Genomic DNA, 16,892 nt, shown 5'->3' on the forward strand with positions numbered 1-16,892 from the left:
TGATCCATAATGATTTTGTATGATGTCCTACGTTACCAATGAACTTGTTTCCACCCTACAAGATGTCAAGACATTCCAATACTTACTTGTTTTCCAAATATTACATGTTTATTGCACTAATGAATGTCAGAAGGTATTCGGTTACTCGAACAAGATCCATGTGCTATTAATGACTCCAAAACGTTTCATTGATATACCAATAAGTTCCTACTTCATTGTTATGGCATTGATGACTCCAAAACACTTCATTGATGTGACAATGAGTTCTTACTTCATTGTTATTGCATTGATGGTCTATTTATATGTATCTTATTGATGTATCATTGTTTCAAAGTATCAAAGATGCGGTGGCGACCGAAATAACAATCTCAAAGATTAATTAAACTAAGTGATGGAAGTTCTCTCTTATCGGGTGGTATCCCAGGGGCATAAGCCTATCATGGGTCGATCCCTATTTATGTATTTATGGGTGGTATCCCAGAGGCATAAGCCTATCATGGGTCGATCCCAGTTGATATGTACTGGAGGCAGCCTAATGGTCACAGTACAGTACAGTAATGATTACAAAGATGATAAGAACAAAGGTAAAGTGATTGAATAAATACAATGTACAGGTTGTCACAAGTTCTAGTAAGTATGGTCCACTCCTATTACGATTTATTCACTTGTTTCTGATTTCTATTGAGCTCCTATATCATATGTGATTATCTGCAGCTTTACATACTCAGTACATATTTCGTACTAACGTCCCCCACGGGGGACCTGTATTTCATGCTGCAGGCACAGGTACCTCAGCTCATACACCGCACAAGTAGGAGCCAGGATATCCAGCTATTTTTGGTGAGCTCCAGTTTGCTTTGGGGCTTTCCGTGTCATATCCAATCACTTTTGGTATTGTATAGAAGTTAGTTATATGGCGGGGTGTGTCCGACCTTAGTTAAACTCTATGTATTGTCTAGAGGCTTTGTAGACCTAATGTACAGTCAAGGTGGTATTTTATTAATAGACGTGATGGCTCCAACGGCCAAGTATTGTATATACATATATATGTGTGCTCGAGCTTATACAGGTGATTATTTCCTTTTATATGCGACATGATGCTGTCCGAATTTCGGGTTGTCATAGAGGTATGCATGGGAAGTATAAGTTATGAGCTGGTTCTCCCGGGCCTCCTCGGTTATGGGTGCCAGTCTGCCCCAATAGGATTTGTGGCGTGACAGACAGGCCAAAAATGCCAAGCCACGCGCACCAGATTACCCCAGGCCTCCCTTTCCCCCCCAAGACTTCCAGACTATGACTGATATGCGTATGCCGTACGAGGACAAGGCAAGTTTACTTTTTCTAACCGAGCCCTTCTAATCTACCCCATGAAGAAGAAGCTACACAATAAATTTCACATCTGTTGCAACATCTAGGTATACTAGTGCAACTAGTTATGGTTCTGGTTCAACTTATTATCCATCTGTTATATAAGTTGCGTTGAATTATTGATTTAGAGAACCCTATGCAACAGATGGACCATCCGTTGCAGATTTACAATTACTAACCTATTTAAAAATTGACTTCTTTAAAAATTAACTTCTTATCTCATAGCATGTTGACATAATTCTCTACCTCATGAGGAAAAGGCAACTAACGTATCGGAAAGCTTATGACGCTGCCGATAGAATAATGGACCTCAATTTCTGCAAGAAACTCAAGGATAGGTACGATCAACTCAATGGAGAGGCGTCAGCCCTTGGCGTGGGACTTGATTTCCTAGTTCCTACGTTGGTCTTGGATGAAGAAGAAACGTTAAGATATGTTAGAGAGGGCATGCAAAATCAACACGGCAAGAGCTGGACCGAGGCAAAAAGGATTCTTGCAGTCATTAGCGTAAACGGCATGCATTATTGGGCTGTTGAGATACTACTCATGGAGGGAACGATCAAAGTTTATGACTCCAACGTACCTCTTGTCAATGATTTCGATCTTTTTCTCCTTGTGGGAGCTACTAATGGTGTTGTTGCCCATCTTATTGAAGGAGAGTAAACTGATGAATCATTTGCCAAAGGAAGTATTGATGAAGAAATTATAGGATTTTGAAGGTCGAAATAGTGGAATGATTCTTCCAAAGATGATGCCGGTAAAGCGAGCAGCTCGCACGCTCTTGAGTCCAAGAAGTCTTTAACAGAGCTTCATGACCGCACTTACAATATCAAAAATCTTTATCACAAAAAATAGTGGAAGATGTGCTCAACATTGTCAAGGTCAGTTGAAAAAAATGAAAGTAATAATTTGAAGAATTTGGATAGATAAAAGAAGATGACGGCGAAGAAGAAGATTTGGGATTTTAGGATTAAATTTTAGGAGGAAAATGAATATATAAGACAATGGGGGAAAAAAAATGACCGTTGGGGGCCAGGTGACGGCAAGTCAGCAAAACATGCCGGGACTGACACTAACACATTTGATGCCTATTTTATTTTACGTATTTAAAATGAACATGTCTACTTGATGCCTATTTTATTTTAGGTGTTTGAACTGAACACCGTCAATGGGTTGCGCATTTTTATTTCAATTCACTTTAACCTTTTTACACGTAGTGACAATTTTTTATGTTCAACAAAAGTTGAATTTTTATAATGCAATAGATTCTCCATCCGTTGTAACAGTTATTCTACCTGTTCTGACATATAGTTTATCTGTTGCAATAGGTTGTATATGTGTTGCAACATATAACCTACCTGTTGCAACATATGTATAAATATGTTCGATTATTCCAATAGAAGTGTCATCTGTTGCAACAGATAAAGTCCATTTGTTGCAACATATGTCTAAATCTGTTCTTTTTTTTCAATAGATGTGTCATCTGTTGCATTATATTGATGTTTCCATCTGTTGCAACAGTGGGAAGACCTATTTGATAAATTCCAATAGATCACCTACCTGTTGCAACATATGTCTAAATCTGTTTGAATTTTCCAATAGATGTGACGTCTGTTGCAGCAGATACATTATCTGTTGCAATTTTTGAATTTAGTATTTCTTTTCAATTAATAAGTTCAAATCTAAGGAATAAATAAAATTCGTATACAAAATAAAATAAATCGAATCCTTCATAAATTAGCTGAAATAAGTCAACGAATAAATAAAATGTAAAAAAATTGTTATGGGTACAGATCTCAACAAATACATCAACAATAATTTAAGTATACTTCCAAGGATTTCTTTGATAGGCTCAAGCTATAAAGATCTACTCAGTATAGGCAAGTTGTTCTTCATCCGGTGCTATGGAATTCAGTTTTGCTCGTCGTGGATCTTCATTATCGCTTGCGTACGATTTCTGTGCTTTAAGTTCTCCGTATTTTCATAAAAAGAGTAACATATTGTCAATGTTGTTCAGCAGTAGCTTCTTTTACATCCACCTGGAAAGTCATAATTGGTCTATGCTAATCACGGAGATATAACAAAACGAAAAAGGATAACTCATCTCTTCTAGCAAATCAAACAGCTCTTCCTCCCATTTTAAATTATCCCAAACATATTATATGTCTGTTGCAATAATGAATCAACTATTAGGACAAATTTCTACATGAGGAAGACCCTGTATGATAATTTCCAACGGATGAACCATCCGTTGCAACATATGAATCATCTGTTGCAGCAGATAGGTCATCTGTTGGTATAAATAAAAGTTGTACGAAGAGCTGTTTGATTTGCTAAAACAGACGAGACATATGTTGCACCAGATAAAGTATCTGGTGCAACAAGTTAATCAACTGTTGCAACAAATGTACATATCTGTTTGATAATTTTCAGCAGATGTATCATCTGTTGAAATAGATATGTGTCTGTTCGTTTTGTTAGTTGAAAGACATATAATATATTTACCTTCTTTAGCTCGTGTTGCTCTCCTTTCGACATTGTACGTTGCTCAGCGCAACACGCAGACAGAGGAGTTACAATTTACTTTTTTAGATGCCTGATAATGCCCTGGAAATTACTCTCTTTCTCTTCTTATCCCTAATCTCTAATGGAGCGGATGAAAATAAAATCCTCTTTGATGGAATGAGACCCCTCTTAGATGTCAATTCCTTTACAGAAGTAGTTAATTCATTAATAGCATTATTCACTACATCATGTTTTGCCCCGCAGTTTTGACATTTGCATGCAGAACATTCACTGGGAGAGGTAAAATTTGTATAACCAGTATGATCATACTCATAATGGTTTACTTTAAATACTGTAAGAGGAGCATCATTGACACCAACAGCAGCACCACTACCACCACCAACAGCTCCATCAACAACAATAAGCCCACCTTCCAAAATTATTTTTCTTGTAATGGTTGTTGCTCCAAACAATTCCATTTTTATTCTGTTGATGAACTTAGGGTCCGATAAAGTTTACACAGACCGTAAAGTAAGAAAAAATGGCATCTTCAACTCTTGATTGGTCGGAACTAGCGATGGATGCACATTCTAACATAAATCATTACATATATTTGAATGATGATTAGATCATTCAAAAAAAACATTAATTAAAATAAAAAATTAGTTATAATTATACTACTGCATCCTTCGGGGGTTAAAGAGATCAATAAATTTTGTATTTTTATCAGTTTTGGCCGACAATCATCTCAAGCTTCTTGGATAGGAAACTCCTTCCTGGTAGTTCACTTGTTGTCTCAAATAAGAAATGGTTTCAAATGCCCAAGCCCATAAAATAACGCCAATAAATCAAAACAATTATTGAGTAAAAAAAATGAATGATATCATAATAGAAGAAAGAAAAATTTACCATGAAAGCCCATGGGAAGCCATATAAGTTGACTGTCTTTGATGCTAACGGAGTCAACAAATATTTGACAGTCATTTTGAAGCTTTCATACCCCCATGAATAGCTGTTAAACACCTCAAGATCCTCGGAGAGCTTTATTAAACTGAGGCTTATGTTGTTGTTAATGTCTCTCGCCCAAAGAATATTATGTACAAACCAAACCAAGCACAATGACTGCTTGTGCTTCTTTAAAAGTCCTTTACCTTTCAACGCTTCTATCAAATTTTTATTTTTGAAGCTTAGACCAACAATGGACACCAAGTCATCATGATCACACGACTTGCCTTTGCCTTTTTTGGGTGTGCAAGGTACTTTTTTGGGTTAGAATAGGTATAAATTGAGAAAGAGGATAACATTTTAGTTCAGTAACTATGACAAACTCCTTCCAACCAAAACAAACAGGCATGCCACAGTAATTTATCCACACCTCATCCATCGTATCTTTGTTTTCATACATAAACCTATGCTTGAGAAGTTCATATACCATTTTCATTTGGAAACGAGCATTGTTGTCCTCCGAAAAATCAAGATATTTTCCAAAGCAACTGTCCCTGAAATAAGCATCCAATTTTTGTTCTCGAAGTATTTTTCTGAAGGCGTCGAAAGATTTTTCCATGGATAACTTAACCACGAAATCACCCGTTAAATCTGTGGCACCATCACACTGCATTCTCATAAAATAACGATCAATGCTGAAGGCATTGACTAGCTCTTCGGTGTAAGGGCTATTAGCATCTGCATCATCTCTTTTGAAACATTTCTCCTCCCCATGTTCATCATATTCTACTCCTGATTGAGATAACGCTTGTAAAAAAAGCTCATAGAGTGGTGGATGTAGCCTAGCTGCTTTACTTTTTCCTTTACTTGGACTTGATTTGGTTTCTATTCTTTTGGGAATCATATTATCTAAAATTAACAGGAACATAAAATAATATATTATTGTTGATAATGCATCGTTAAAAAGGGATAACAGTAAATCAAACAAGCAAAATAGTAAAATAACAGTTGCAATATATCACCGATCTGTCCAGTTGCAATATATCACCGATCTGTTGCACCAGATAGTATATCTGTTGCAGCATATAACCAAACTGTTGCAGCGGATGAGTAATCTGTTGCAACAATACAAAACATACCATTCATCTTTTAAGACAGATGAATGGTCTATTCAACAGATCACACAACTGTTGTGACATCATCTGTTGCAACATATAAGTGATCTGTTGGAACAGTTAAATAATTCGTAGCAACGGTTGAATAATCTGTTGTGACAATACAAAACATATCACTCATCTGTTGAGAAAGATGAATAGTCTGTACAATAGGTCAGACATCTGTTGCAACACATGAGTGATCTGTTGGAACAGTTATCAACGGTCAATATTATTTAGATTTCTTCCTACATAGGGTCGTCTATCACGGTAGATGAATGATCAGTTGAAAGTTTTAGACTTTTTCTGTAGGAAGAGTTGGTAGGATTCTATCCAACAGGAGGTTCATCTGTTGTATCAAATCATTAATCTGATGGTTCTTCCATTGTACCAGATGGTTAATTAGTTACATCAGATTTTTTATCCGAAGGTTAATCTGTTGCAATATATGGTAAAGCTGTTGCATCAGATTATTAATCTGCTGCATCAAAATTGTAATCTGATGGTTCCTCTAGTGCATCAGATGGTTGATTTGTTGCACCATATGGTAAAGTTGTTGCATCAGATTATTAATCTGTTGCATCAAAATTATGATCTGATGGTTCCTCTAGTGCATCAGATGGTTGATCTGTTACATCATATGATAAATCTGTTGCATCAGATGGTTAATATGTTGCACCAGATGGGTAATCTATCGGAGAAAATAGTAGCACGATTTTGTTAAACAAAAAACAGCAATTTCATTATTTTTACCGAGAACAAGAACAGAACAAATCAAATCAAATTGTCCTTTTGTCTTTATAAGCACAAACAATAAAAGCCAAACTTCAAAAAAATGCAACAAACAATAAAATATCATAATTCAGTTCGAAAAGAGAAGAGAAGAAATACCAAAAATTAGGGTTTTATTCATACCGCATTTCAAATTAGTACAATAAATATTGAAATTGTTAACCAATACTATAAGAGAAGTTGTCTCAAGTTTCTCGTTTTCTTCAAACCTAAAAAGGCCATAAATTTTTGCCTGTGAAAGAAGAAAAGGACCGATGAAGAATTCGAAGCTGTTGTGGCCGGAGAGCAAGGCTGTTATGTCGATTGAAGTCGAAAAGAAACTTGAAGCCCAACTATTTGTAGTCAGATGTTGAAGTCGTCGAGGATTGAAATGAGAAATTTGCATAATAGTTGGTTGGGAGAGAGTTGAGAAAAGCTATCAGAGAGGGATGAGAGACAGGTTGATTGAATTGAAGAGGGGAACTCGAAGCCCAACTAGTTGTCTTCGGGGGTTGAAGGGAGAAATTTTGCAGAACTGTTGGTTGGGAGAGAGTTGAGAGAAGCTGTCGAGAGAGAGGAGAGAGTGGTTGATTTGGATTGAAGAGGGTATGGGTTGGGTTGATTTGTATTTTTGAAAAGATTAGAAAGTTTTAAAAATATTAATCAAGTCCACAATTAATTTGATCAAGTTTCCTAATAATCTTTGACCCTATCTGTTGGTCAATGTCACCAATCCTTCATTCAAGACTTAAAAGACACCTATTCTTCAATTTTCTCAAGTAACTTAGAATATATGGGACAAAAGATTAGTTAATACTCTCCTTGTTCTTAAATAAGTGAACAAAAGCAAAATATAAATTAAGATAATTTAATGTATATGTTTTAAAATTTTTATATTTATTTTAAAAATTTATTGAATACATACATATTAATAAAAAATACAGAATTCATAAACTTTAAATTCTGATTCCATAAGTGAAACATGTAAACTTTTCTTTTAAATGGTCCTATAAAATTTCAAGTATTTTTTTTTTTTTTTAAACATCTCAATATGTCTAATTTTTGTTTATTTAAAAATGTATATTTCATTTTGATGGATTTTATTGCTTTTTATATTAGACCCGTTTTTTGTTATGCACTTGGGGTGGTATAATCTAATGAATTTTCATTAAATTTAAACTTAATTAAGTGAGTTTAGTAGGTTAAAATGTTAGAATGACAATATGAGACATAAAGTAATAGTTCAGTGATATTTTTATCATAAAAAAAATAAAAATAACTTTTGTAAGATATTATCAATAGTTCAATGACAATATAAAAAATTAACTCTATGCAAAACCTAGCTTGCAGGTTTATCTATTTATTTGACTCAAACACAATACTTAGGATTAGGATGAACTCTCTCTCTCTTCACTTTTTGTCGCCACCATGTTACATTAAGTTCATTTTCAGTTTTTTTTGCTTCACTTAAAAGCTTTGCCCTACCATTTTTTTTTTAAAATAAAGCATCCAATGCAATTTCTTTTTTCATTTTTCTTTGTTTGAACAATGATGGTGTTCGAGCTAGTTTATGCACACTTCAATTTTTACATTGGGTATGTTTAATTAGTAAAGGTACCAAGTAACGTTATGTTACTTTCGTTTGTACTTCGGGTACACAAAATCAGTATATGCAGAACAATAACTTCAACTAGAGTTCAAGTATAAACAAGAACACAATGAAGTATATCAAATACCCTCAACACAAGATCAAAATGACCTTTTCAAGAGGTGTATTTTATTCTTTCAGAAATTAAGATGAAACAGAAAATAGCCAAGTCGTCCGAATTCACGAAGTTTCCTTAAGAAAATAATTTCCCTCACTGTACCCGAGGTTGTGGAATTTTTCCTCCTAAGATAAAATGGCTAAACAGACCAACTGTAGCGATACCTCAAACGGTTGGAATATCTTCGAACGCACAGAACGTTTTGATTGATCACACAGAGTAATTTGGAAGAGAAGAAGTAGTTTTGTATTCTGAAATTTTCGTGTACCAAAACCTGTGGAAGAAAGCAGGTTTTTATAGCCATAACATGCCTCTTCTGAAAAGAGGCAATGGTTCACTTCAAAGGTTGCGCATTTTCTGTAAATTCATGTTTGTTCATCAAAGAGTGTGTTTGTTCCGAAACAGTCATGTCATTTCATGTGAATCAGTGTGTTTGTTCCAAAACAGTTATGTCAATTCTCATCGATCGATCATTTTTCAAATTCGAAGCCGAAGCCGAGCGAGCGACGACGACGCGAGGCATCTCTTATTCCTTGTCTCACTTATCCATGTGGGAGTGTGTTTCACAATATAAATACTTTAAAGCTTCTTTCTCCCACCAATGTGGGAGAATTTAGTAAGCTTTCCTATTTTTGAGTACACTTTCCATATTGGTGTGATCTCAATTTTTCTCTTCCATTTGACTTTTCTTCATTTTTTCATTCACACTTCTCATTTACTATGAACCCAACAATCCCCACATGAATGGGGAATGACTAATTTTCGTAAAAGTTTTACGGACAAGTATGTGATCATCAAGTAAAGACTGATTGCATCTGGGTAAGTGAGTTTTCCTTTGAACTTTTCGTAGTGAACATGCATCGGATGCACTCGGTCAATCAGTAAATTTGATATCTTTGAACCGTCGAGCTTTAATGTACACCTAGACAATACATGTCACACAATCAGCCTTTTAACGTTTATGATTCTCATGATTTTATTCTTTTCAGCCATGAACATGTCCCGGTTTTATGAGAGCTTAGAAAATAGGTCTTTACTAACATTTTCTTTAAAGCGGCTTTCACTTCGCTCTCACATAGTTGATTTCTAAACGTTCAATCATGTAGATTAAAATTATTTGGTCAAATCTATCAAATTTAGATAATCATTAAAAAAAAATTAGCCTTTAAATCTTATCCTTGTTTTTACTATATATTATCTACATCATGAGAATTGGTTGGATAATTGGGTTATGAGATACGATCCCAATAATTTCTTGTGATTATTGCACACTTCAATAACTAAGCCTCTCTTTGGAATGGAACAGACATTATAACCTGTCTGACTTCAGCTGGAAATGGTTTCCGTCATGAAAACAGATCTGATCTATTTCACTCAGTTTTAACAGAGATTGCAAATTCTATGTTAACTGAATTCTCAAACTAGAAGATTAGATACTCATCCAACTGTGGAGTCCAAGGATGAGGTTTTGACTTTTATTATACTTTTTTTTTTTTTTTTTTCGGTTTTGATTTTTTTGGTCATTGGGTAAGGACTGGGAGGAGAGCATTTTTTAGTTTTGACTGGGTTGCACCAAACTTTTAATCCGTTTTTATTCACTTTGGTGATGGATGTGCTGATGCGAAGTATATAAGGTGAGGTGCCTTGGTGTATGCTTTTCGCGGATGATATAGTTTTGATTGATGAATTGCGGCAAGGGGTTAATGATAAGCTGGAGATTTGGAGAGAAATCCTAGTCTAAAGGTTTTCGGTTGAGTAGGATTAAGACGGAGTACTTGCAGTGCAAGTTTAAGGACTCGAGAATTGAGGAGGAGGTGGTAGTAAAGTTGGACTCTCAGACGGTTTGCAAAAGAGATAGTTTTAAGTATCTCGGATCTACGATTTAGGAGAATGGAGAGATAGATGAGGATGTATCTCACCGTATTGGGCAGATTGGATGAAATGGAGGCTCGCTTCGGGAATTTTATGCGATAAGAAGGTGCCCCCAAGCTTAAAGGTAAATTATATAGAGTTGTAGTCCGGCCTGCTATGTTGTATGCACCGGAGTGTTGGCCGGTTAAGAATTCTCATGTCCAAATGATGAAGGTGACTGAAATGAAAATGTTACGTTGGATGTGTGGTTTCACAAGGGCGGAAAGGTTAGGAATGAAATTATTTGAGAGAAGGTGGGAGTAGTATCAGTTGAGGATAAAATGCGTGAAGTGAAGTTGAGATGGGTTGGCCATGTGATGAGCAGAGGCACTGATGTCCCGGTTCGTAGGTGTGAAAGGTTGGCCTTGGAAGGTTTCAAGCGGGGTAGGGGTAGACCGAAGAAATACTGGAGAGAAATGATTAGACGTGACATGGAACAGTTACAGCTGACTGAAGACATGACCCTGGATAGGAAGATTTGGAGGAAAAACATTAGGATAGAGGGTTAAGGGTGTGGTTGAGTTGTAGTCAGTAGGTAGGGGATTTGTGGTGTCCCGTGTTTTGGCAATGTACTTTTATGGATGTCGTATCTATGTTATTGTATCATGTTCTATGTTTTTGATGTTTTGTTTACCGCCTGTCATACTGTCTTATATCTTGAGCCGGGGTCTATCGAAAACAACCTCTTTACCTCGTTAGGGGTAGTGGTATGGACCGCGTACACTCTACCCTCCCCAGACCCCACTTAGTGGGAATATACTGTGTTTGTTGTTGTTATTCTTCATATCTTGTTTCTTCTTTCTTTTTTTTGGATTTGAAATAAATCTGTGCCCAATAAGCCGATGCTCTGGATGATATTGAAAATGAAGGAAGCATGGTTAGGAATTCATTTTTCTTGATTCATGGGGCAGCTAGCCATACAAGCTTATTGTTACTTTTTGGCCATGCATGTGTTTCTTCTTTCTCCTCGTGAAGATCCAATTTTGTTTCCTTTATAATGATTTTAAAGCTTGAAATTTGTAGATAATTTGCACTTGAACATTTCCGGATATCTTGGAGATTTAAATGAGTAGAAGATCTTCTCCTTTTAGCCTGCAATTTTGGGTATCTTTTGACTCTTGAGGAAGTGCTAATCTAGTCGAGTTGTTAGGTAAAACAGGATTTACAACTGTGTGCAACACCTGGTTGTTGATTGATTTTACCTTCCATAATTTGATCTTAGGCTGGATCTAATCCTCAGGCTGTTGATCCAGTTTGCCCATAATTTTCTATTTCATCCAAAGTTTCCGAATTTATAGTGTTAGAATCAGTAGGAAATTGATAAGGGGGAAGGTAGACAATAAAGAATAAGCGGCTACAGAGTTGCTCTAGATAGTCGTACTCATACTAGTAGGAAAAAAACCAGATAGCTGCACTTAGCAAGGCAGATTAGAAGTGAACAGCAACCAAGATCTTATTCACGAGTTGAATACAGCACTATTATGTTGAGCTTAACGTTTCACTTTTCAGTGGCATAATGTTTGTTTGTGTAGTCCATCGGAAACCACCTCTCCACTTCACCTGAGGTTGAGGTAGTGGTATGGTCTGCGTACACTCTACCCTCTCCAAACCCCACTAAGTGGGAATAGACTGGGTATGTTGTTGTTTTCGAATGTTGCTGGTGTAGCAGTTAACCGTACTGATGTCTGATAGGAGTCAATTGATTAGGCAGTTACAGACAAGTACACTACCTCAGTTTGATTCTTTTTCTTTTTTTTTCTTTTTGATAAAAGCAGTTACACTTTCATTACAAATCATGGATAAAATAAAGCAGTTCCCTAGCAAGGGAGTACCAGCTTAGTCGAAAAATATTATTTCATCAACTTCGTATAAATGATGTGATCCAGATGGTGAAACTTCAGCCACCATTATATGTTATTCCCCATGAACTAGCAAGAATGATGTCTTGTGACCAAAAATAACTTCTTTGAGCTTTTTCTCCAGCAATATAAGGCACCAGCAAAGCGGCCTCCCGGTGCCATAAAATGGAGCTGAGAGCTGAGATGGAGTTATCCAATTTCACTATCAACTGGCCAGGGGAACCCGAAAATTAAGGTTAAGAGGTCATTCTTCATCCTTGTCTAATGATGATGAAAGAAAGCTCAAAATGAAGTCATCAAGATCCCCTTCAAGCACAGAATCAGGATCTGAAACTTCATAATTTGTCCAGAGATCTTTGACAATGCGATAAGGCTGCAAGCATGATACAGAGCAGTTATGATGACTACATCGACCATAGCTATGAAGGTAAAATGATAGGTTAAACTGTATGAAAACATACATGGAACACGCAAGTACTTATTTGGTTGCCCCAACTGATCTCAGTGAGAGATTGGGTATGTTGTGCATTCATCTGAGCCTGTCGTGCCATCTCAAGTTGGTCCAAGCGTGATTGTAGCACAGCCAAGGCAGAAGCCTTGTTCGAATGCTGTGACCTTTTGTTTGGAGAAATATTAGAGCACTAAAAATATCCATTTTACAAAATACATGATTGAGGATATCAACAACTCGACATCCTTTAAGTTTTGGGGGGACAAGATGGGACAAGGAGAGATAAGTACACAATCAAAAACCAGGGAGACAAAAAGTTCTCCAAGCTAAAAGATATATGTTTGACAATTCAAAACACGGTCTGAGCTTCAGAGGGACTAACCTCTATATAACAAGAGCAACAATCATGCTCCCCGGATAATAAAGCTTCAAGCTCCTTTTGTTTTACATTCCTTCTAATCCTGAGTAGAGCTTTCACTGATTCCTGCACTCAAAATGACTAATAAAATAGGAAGAAATGCCTAGTCACAATAGAATTTCTCACAAAATTGATCCAATAGGCAAGTACCATATGGTCCCGAAGTGGCAGAATTGAATTGGAGTATCCCAAGATACACTCTCTCTTGATAGGAAAAAAATTATAATGTTTTATAACGTAAATGATGCCACAAGTTATATATAAGTTTCACTTCTTTATAAAAAACCATTCCAATGATATGCCGAACAAACTGAACTTAGGAGGAAGAATCATGTTTGAGATTTGCACCATTCTGAACTAAAGAAACAAGTGGAATAGTGTAACAACGAAAACATAGAGTAGCAGACTCCATTCCAAGCAATAAACAAATTTAAGATCACGAATTCCAACTCTGGATCATTCTCTTCCCGCGCAAGCTTAATCATGTCAATATGTTCAACCAACTCTTGTTCAATAGCCATAACATCCTCCACTTTGTTCATTAGAGAACCATGTTCACGGCTTATCTTCCCAGCGTGGATGCCTTATTGAGCTGAAGTGAAAGCACTTCAAGCCTATCCATTGGCCTTTTCCACTATAAATGGGAGCAAACAAACAACAACAACAAAAACTCATTAAATAGAATTAAAACATTCTCAAAGAGAGCAATCTAATATATTACTTCAGAGAAATAATTATCTCAATCTAAAGAATAAAAATCACATGCCCAAGTACAGCCAGAGTCTCCTGTCAGACATGTTAGTTATCAGTTGCTATTACTGCTTTTACTTTATAGAAACATTGATCATTTATTTTAGTCCATCTGGAACCCGGCCATAACACTGAAGCTATTATATTCAATTAACAAATACAACAATAAGAGGATTCATCACGGTCTTATTATTTTCACACTTGTCGTAAACCGACTGCAGCCCCCCTTTATCTGCGCCTGAGACCAACTATGTTGAAGCTCACATTGGTCCGTTCTCAGTTATCTCCATGTCCATCACTTCCTCAATACCCTCCTCCCAACCACCCCCCAAAAAATTTGAATTTTTGTAAGGAGAAACTACCACTATCAGACACAAACTGTAGACTAATGTCTTTCAAACAGACAAAAAAAAAAAACATAAAAATCACAAACTTATATTTCTCACTGGATAAGCACAAAGATCAGCACTTTACCATAAATATCACAACGTTTTCTCTCTTTGTTCATCAATAAGCAAAAATGGTCCATCTAAATTAAGTTCTCCCTCCGTTGCTTTTTACTTGTAACATCTCGCATTTAGAGAGTCAAGCTGCATCAACTTTAACCAATGTATTCCTTCAGCTTATTAATATGAGAAGAATTGCACCTTAGTAATTTTTCATACAGTTTTCAAACATCTAAATTTAAAATTTAATTCGAAAATTAGTCAAATTGAAGCAAATTGTGACGAGTAAAAAAAAGGAACATAGGGAGTATAACCCAAACAAAGACAGCTACTTCAAACTACAACAATCAGATAAAGATGGGCATACCTTGAGTCGTTTCTTGATAAGATGAACAGACTGAGCAATGGAAGAAGCATGTGATTTCCAATCATTCTCAGTGTCATCAACTATATTCCAATTTTTAGCAATAATTCCCTCTACAGTCGGCCCCATCTGTAGTAGTTGGCTCACAAACAGCCTCCGAGCTCAAAAACCGAACACCCCATGTAGACCCTGATTGGGTTTTTGCAAAAATTGAAGAGAAGACGCCTTTATTTATATTGTTGGATGAATTGTACGAAGCATGAAAAATAGAGAAGTTACTATTGGAAATGGAATTATTCCGAGATTCACAAGAAAATAAGAGGAATTGGTGTGTGGGTATTTGAGAGAGCTGTTTTTTTTTAAGTGTCACAGTCGGCAGTTATAAGATTAATTTTTCGTTTCTTTATCAATATTTTATGATAGAAAATTAACCACAGAGTTTCGAGAGAGCTCTCACTAATGTTTTCAATACTAAATATGACATTTTCTTTTTCTATTCTTTCTTATTTTGGTTCTTTTGTGTAATGGAATTTGACGAACCTTAAAACACAGGTTTAGGCAACGCGCACCTCGACGACGTCCAACTTATTAGGATGGAGTAACCATTGATTTAAGGGTAGTTTGGAAGTATACATAGTATTAGAGAATGGAAAAATTTTATACATATATTAGTCATGTATTATGATTTAGGGTTAATATATAAACGTGTTTTTTTTAATACGATCTCAAACATCTATATTCTTCAACTCTAAAAATACACAAATAGACATTTTGTATGTAGCAAATCGCAATTTGACATATAAAATGCATATGTTACTTGTTCAATTTTATAATAATTTAAATATCTACCACATTAATGTATTATACCTATTATTTAATCATATATTTTGGTAGAATTTATAGTTTATCTGTAATTAATAAATAGTAAATCGTGGTATTTGCAATAATGGGCTATTAATACATGAATAAACATAGATTAAAAAAAAAAAAAGAGCTGCACGTGACGTGAATAGAAAATAATCCTAATGTAACTGATCTCAACATTACTACTACACCATATTGAGTAATCTTCTTATCCACTCTACCAATCACTTGAACATGTTGCATCAACAACTACAAGTTCCATCAAATTTACCCTATCCCAAGCGTATTTGACTATTACCGCTTTAACTAACTGGGACATAAAAGAAATATAAATGCAGTAACAGAAGACTCCACGTTAAGACCCACAAATAAAGTATACGCCCAAAATTCAGTAATTTCTAATTTAACTTTCAAAATGAAGACACTTTTAAAGATCATTGACAAAGCTTTGCTTGATCAGAACTTTTCTACCACAGTGGATGTGGTCATTGGAGACACTATATATAATAATATGCTTCCCACATGCCCTCGGAACCTTCATTTCAATAGCTAGTAAAATGCTGATTGAAATTTCTCTACTTCAAAATTCCTTGTACAAATTTCCAACCAAAACTGAGCAGTAGTATCTTCAACTGGAATTATTGCCGCCTATAATACAACAGCATATGTGTCTGCCTAATTTAACAGTTACATCCTGCACTTCCAACTAGCTCCACTAAGGCAAAAAATTGACATGTACAAATAAAGAATCCGTCACCTCTTGAGTACAAATTGTGAAAACTGCGTGTTTCATAATGCAGACCTTGCGCCTCAAACGGCCGAAGTAGATAATGATGGATAAATTAGATACCAGAAGGATTAAAATACAACTGTCATTTGACTGCAATGAACCATGACTAGCTAAGAGTAATGCTGATTATTTGGCTGAATGTAATTGAAGTGTCAAATTACAGCTTCACCATAAATGAACTTTTACAACTGCACCCACCCACTGCACTTGGATTAGTAGATACCTGCAGAAAATAAAAGACGTACAAAAGCAGCTAAATGAAAATCCGAGGCTACAAACAGAAATTGAAATGGTCCTAGTGCCAGCTAAAAATCAAATCAAACATTAACAGAAGAAAATTCTGGAAGCAATGGAAACATTAGGATATAGATGGTAATAAGCATCATGTGGCCTCTGACTCTTGACGTTATGTCTGTTTACAGAGATGAAATTCAGATTGGGGAAACTACTACTAGTTTCAGCGGGTCGAGGAACTTGAGAGGTGCAGAATTATGGAAGTGGTGGTAGATGAGTTAAACTCAATCCTTATT

At 35.8% G+C, this 16,892-nt stretch overlaps 1 protein-coding gene and 1 pseudogene across 1 annotated transcript in view; both read right to left on the reverse strand.

Moving 5' to 3' along the window:
- Positions 1 to 12,217: 12,217 nt before the first annotated feature.
- On the reverse strand, positions 12,218 to 15,087 carry LOC107858175 (annotated as a pseudogene).
- An 840-nt stretch (positions 15,088 to 15,927) lies between these two features.
- Positions 15,928 to 16,892, reverse strand: part of LOC107859388 (iron-sulfur assembly protein IscA-like 2, mitochondrial) — a gene marked incomplete in the record, with an annotated part of 4,799 nt that continues 3,834 nt past the window's right edge. Inside the window, 1 exon segment of the mRNA XM_047406947.1 lies at positions 15,928 to 16,447.

The sequence above is a fragment of the Capsicum annuum genome, chromosome 2 (assembly GCF_002878395.1).
Source record: "Capsicum annuum cultivar UCD-10X-F1 chromosome 2, UCD10Xv1.1, whole genome shotgun sequence".
NCBI lineage: Eukaryota > Viridiplantae > Streptophyta > Magnoliopsida > Solanales > Solanaceae > Capsicum > Capsicum annuum.